Source organism: Pteropus vampyrus, unplaced genomic scaffold (genome assembly GCF_000151845.1).
Source record: "Pteropus vampyrus isolate Shadow unplaced genomic scaffold, Pvam_2.0 Scaffold339, whole genome shotgun sequence".
Taxonomy (NCBI): Eukaryota; Metazoa; Chordata; class Mammalia; order Chiroptera; family Pteropodidae; genus Pteropus; species Pteropus vampyrus.
In genome coordinates, this window is record NW_011889120.1 from 399388 (window position 1) to 405255 (window position 5868).

Below are 5868 nucleotides of genomic sequence, written 5' to 3' on the forward strand. Positions count from 1 at the left end.
CTGTTTATATCCTTCCTATTTTATTATAACATAAACACTTAAACAAACATATATGAAAATAGGACCAATTTGTCTATTTTCTTTGTGACCTGCTTTTTCTCACTTAACAATACTTTATGAATATCTCTCTACATTATCAAATGTTCTGCTATGATATCAAATTTAAGGGCAACACTATATGAAAAGAGAGACTTGGAATACAATCGTTGACTAAGCTACGAGGATTCAAATATAACTATAAGCGTTTTCATTTTTCAGTCAGAAATCATTTGTATTTCTACTAGACAAAAACAAATCACTCATAAGCTTACCAATCTTTTCTGCAAGTTAACATGTAAGTATGTAACTTCATAGCGTCTGGGCCCTAATCGATGGTTAGTTGATAGCAACTTAAAGTTAAATTTCTCTAGATCTGCACTATCCCATATGGCAGCTACTAGCCACAAGGGGCTACTAAGCACTTGAAAGGCTAGTGAATAACTAAAGTTTTTACTTAATTTTACGCAATTTTAATTTTAATTTAAAACCGAAGCAGTGTAAAATATTTTTCCATTAAATTTAACTTTATTGTTTAGGTTGGACTACATTTCACTTAAACTGCTGAGTCTCATAGATATTGCTCAGTGTACTTCACTGTCTGTGTTGATGCATGAGTCATATTTAGTATTATACAGAAAATCATTATCTCTCTAGTTAATGTCAATAGATTGAGCCAATTCGATTTTTTTCTATGCACTAATTTAACATGGAAATGTGTTTATTAGAACATTTTATACAGACAGAACCATTTACAGTGATACCTATGTATCTCATAATCAGTAACTAAATTGAAATACTTTTTATATTTTAAATTATAATTAAACTATTTTGAAAGTAAAAAACAATTACAAACTAGATTTTAAATTTAAATGGGAAGCATACTACTGATGCAGAACCGAGTAGATATGTGGATACTAATATTGAATCAGAAGAGGAAGAAAAACAGAGATTGGAAGAAAGTATGATGTAAATTTCATATAATTTGTTGCAGCAGACCAAAACAAAAAAGCTGTTGTATAAAAATCGTTTAAAGATAATAAAGTGGACAATATTAAGGAACATTTTCAGCAAATACAGAGTGAATTTGATGAGAACAGTAAACGAAGAATAAAATTAGTTGCCTGCATTCAAAATTGAATTTCCGATGAAAATTGTTTAAAAAATGATAACAGGCTCTGAACTTGTAACTTTGGCCAGCCTTATTAAGGCTTGGATTCCCGCACATAAAAGAAAACCAGTTTTAGATGGCAATAGGAAAATAAATTATTATTTCACTTACGGAAATTTTGTTTTAAAAATTATAAGGAAAAGACTAAAATTGATATTTTACTAAAAATGAAAGATCTTTAATTAAACCACAAAATAATTGTCTGTAAATTACAAGAACTTTCTAACAGTATCCAAGATTAATTTATTCAAAATTGGAAAAATTAGAAGAACTTTTCTTTAGCTTTAGATGATTTGTGTGATACAGGACACTATCTAATTGGTATTTGGGGTATTTTTGTTTCCAAGGACTGAAATACTTGCAAAGAAATGCTATTTCATAGCCTAAAAAACTATGGCATAGATATTTTTAAGTATTTTTCATCTGTCAAAGAAGAACTTCAGTTAGATATGAAAAAAATATATCATGACGGATGGTCCTCCAGCTGTTAGGTCAAGATTCTGGATTTGTTGGAATTTTAAAACATGAGATTAATGTTTTTCTGGTGACTTCATATCACTTATGATACACCCTGAAAATATTTGTGTTCAGTTCTCTGAAACAGACCCTTTGAAACAGCTGTTAAAACTGTTCAGGATGTACGTGCAAATGCTATGACTCATCACCACTTTATGGAACCATTGATAGAAGGAGACAATGAATTTAATGATCTTGTGTTCATTGCCAGTGCTTCTTGGTTGAGCTACAAAAGGTTTTACAAAGTTTTACTATCCTCTTAACTCCAATTCAAGATTTTCTTGAAACAAAAGGAATGCCTGCCAAATGTTCATTAATTAAAAAAAAAAATAGCAATGTGACTTACATATTTTCTTATAAATATCACATTGCACATAAACAAGATAAATTTGAAGCTCCAAGGAAAGGAAAAGCTTTTTATGTGATTTAGCTAGACAGGTATGAAAGTTTATATTGAAATTGAAACTTTTCATGATTTCAATTAATACTAATGATTTTATACATTTTTTTCTAGCATGAAACAATATGCAGATTTTAATTGTAATAGAGAGCATTATGTAAATTGACTGTAAAATTGTAAGAAAAATTTGAAGAATGCTTTGTTTATATTGATAAATCTAGAATTGCTTCTCAAATAGTACAATACCCTTTTGACTATGACGTTAAGAATACTGAGTTGATCCAAATTAGTGAATTTACTTAACTTGGACAGACGTGGTTTTGAAACCGGCAAGCTTTTGCTTCAAAGTCAAATCGATCATTCTGAAATAATAAACTAGTTTTGCCAATGTGGATGTAAATATTAAAGGAAAATGATTTTCGGTACTCAATTCAGTTTACTGGAATTAAAACAATTTTTTTTTTATGTCAAACAGGTAATGTGCCGATGTTGTAACAAGGTTTGAGGGAGGTACATCTCACACAACGGCATGAACACCCAATCATCATGAACTACAAAAGGATCAGTTACTGGAAAAATTTTAAGAATGTTAAAACAACTTGGGTATGTAAACTTTTTTCCAACTGTAAATTGGTGAAATCTAAATACAGAATAAATACTTTTCATGAAAATGTAGCATCCCAAGATGTGCTATAAGGGTAAAATACATACTGGATTTCAAAGACTTAGGATAAAAAGAGAATCTAAAGTATCTCATTAATAATTTTTTTACATATTGAAAAGATAATATTTTGGATATATTGGGTAAAGTAATATGCATTAGTAACACCAATTTCCCGTTTCTTTTTACTTTTTTTTTGATGTGGCTACTAGAAACTTTTAAATGCATTCGTGGCTCCATTCGACAGTACTGTTGTACCTCAGGTAACATAGGAATATGTATTTGAGAATATTCCACTACATTATTGAAAGAGCACGGAATAATCTTTTTATTATTTGATAAGTAATCTTAGTCCCAAATTTTATACAATTTTCTTAACATTTTTGGGTTGTAAAAGACTGATGTGTCTGAGACTTGCAGTAACTTAGCAGGTTTAGAACCTGCTATTTGGAGGAATAATAGGAGTTGAGTGAGAAAAGGAAAATTAAAGCTAGATTGTAAAAAGTGTTTAAGCCATATGTAGCATTTGATCTTTATTCTGTAGGCAATTGACAGTCATTGAAGAGTTTTAGCAGGGGAGTTGTTATATCATTAGAATTGTATTTTGGAAAGATAACTATTGAAGCCTGTGGGCCATGAATTGCAGGGAGTCAATTATTACTGTGCAAAATAGAAAGAATAAAATCTCAAATTTAGATAATGGTAGATAGGGGGTCAGGGAAGTGATGGATGGATTTAAGAAAGATTTGGTAATTGGTAGAGTATGAGAAGTGAAGGGAAAGAGCCAAGAGTGAGTCCAAAGTTTCTGATGTTGTCAGCTCAGTGGATGATGGTACAGGGTTTGCTTTTATTCACTATTTACTAACATGTAAATATCAAATTTGAGATTATATGAAAAAGATCAAGTTGGAGAGGAAGGTAAAGTGTTCAGTTTGATCATTTGACTTTGACTTTGTAGAGAGTGAATATAACTGACAGATCCAAAGCTCAGGAGAAGAAGTGGGATGCCAAGGATGGAGATCTAGGAATCTTCTGCATACGGGTGGCTGGAATTGTAGGAGTCCAATGAGATTACCTGGAGAAAGAAGTTCTTCACCTTGGCTGCACCTTACAATACATGGAGAAACTTAAATCTCCCAATGCCCAGGCCATACCACCGGTCAATCAAATCACAATGGGACCCAGGCATGATGATTTTTTAAAGCTTCTGTGATTCTAATATGCAGCTAGATTTGAGAACCACTGGTAAGAAAGACCAAGCAATAAAAGAACCAAGGAAAGGTAAACGAAGATGGCCAAATGGGGTGCAAGGCCAGTCACACTGGGGAGAATATACCTGAGCATGAGGAGGCAACAGGCTGACTCGATCCAGGGTGAAGAGTTTGCAGGGACAAAGGTTGAGGGCTAGAGGGGTTAAGGACGTGATGACTGACCATGGGGAGTGAACGAAAATGAGGTGAGTGATAAAGTGAGGAGGAAATAGGGTCCAGGGACTGAAGGTCTTGATATGATCAAAGAACTGAAACCCCACTAGGATGAGGCAGGTATTGAATTGAGGTGACTCAGGTGTCAAAGTTGTCGGTGAAGGTGAGCTGTGACCTGGAGGCGTGGTAGAGAGTGAGGGGCTGGATGATGCGTTAACCTCCTAGAGTTTTTAATTAAGTCTCTGAACAATGGCCTGAAAGTATCAAAAAGGCAACCTCCTGTTTTACTCAACCCTGCCCTTTAAACCAGGAGTCCCCAAACCCCTGGTACCAGTCCGTGGCCTGTTAGGAACCGCAGGAGGTGAGGAGCAGGAGAGCAAGTAAAGCTTCATCTGTATTTTCAGCTGCTCCCCCGCGCTGGCATCACCACCTCAGCTCCACCTGAGATCATCAGGCATTAGATTCTCATAGGAGCACTGGTCCCTGGTGCCAAAAATGTTAGGCACCACTGCTTTAAAAGGCAGACTGTTTCCCTTAAGTCAAGCTTGCCTGTTACTAAGGCAATGAAACATGGCTTAGAAGCTGCTGTATCATATACACTTTAGGAGCATTGCTTTTTTTCCCTTCTTCTTTTTAATGTTCTTGTATTTCCTGTACATACACTGTACTTGATAACTTTCCATTTTGATATAATTTTAAATGCACACACAGAAAAGTTGTAAAGAAAGTGCAAGGAACTCTTGTATACCCTTTACCCAGATTCAACCATTGTTGACATTTTGCCCTAGTTGCTTTGTCAGTCTATTTCTATTTGTGTATGCATATATATTTCCCAAACGATGAATTAATTGGCGACTATGTCCCTTCACCCAAAATGCTTCAGGGTATAATTCCGAAGAACAAGGACATTCTCTTTATGTAATCACAGTACAATGATCAAAGTCAGGAAATTTAATGTTGTTACAAAGCTATTGTTTAATCCACAGTCCTTGTTCCTCTTTTGTCAATTGTTCCAATAATGTCTCCTATGGCTACTTTTCTTTCCTGGTCCAGGATCCAATTTAGAATCATACATTGTGATTTAGTTGTAATATCTCCTTAGTTTCTTTTCATCTGGAACAGTTCCTCAGCTTTTCTTTGTATTTATTGACCTTGAATTTTTAAAGAATATAGGCCATTCATTTTGTGGAACATCCGTTAGTTTGAGTTTGTCTGATGTTTCTTCAAAATTAGATTCAGGCTGTGCATTTTTGGCAGGAAGACTACAACAAGGATTTTGGGTCCTTCACAGTACATCACAGCAACAGGCACATGATGTCGGTTTGGCCCAATTGGAGATCTTACCAATTGTACAGCAACTGAACATTCTTTAGCATGATTTTTTTTTTTCATTCAGCGGGCATCTTGCATTGCAGTACAATTTTCTTTTTTGCACAAGCATGATAACATGAAGTTTCTAAATTATTTTTTATTAATTGCAAAATAGTCAAAGTGCAATAACCTGGTGTTTTTTAAGGAAGCAAGTTTAAAATAATATATGTGCATTTTTACTTATGGAGTTTTCATGTCAATAGGTATACTTAGTTTGAAACAAAATCTATTTTGGACAAAAATGAGAAAACAATATTTGTAAATAATTTTGAAAAATGCAATTTAAGAC

General features: G+C 33.8%; 1 pseudogene; it reads right to left on the reverse strand.

The window, feature by feature from the left end:
* Positions 1-2588: 2588 nt before the first annotated feature.
* LOC111730909 lies at positions 2589-2686 on the reverse strand (annotated as a pseudogene).
* Between the last annotated feature and the right edge of the window lie 3182 nt (positions 2687-5868).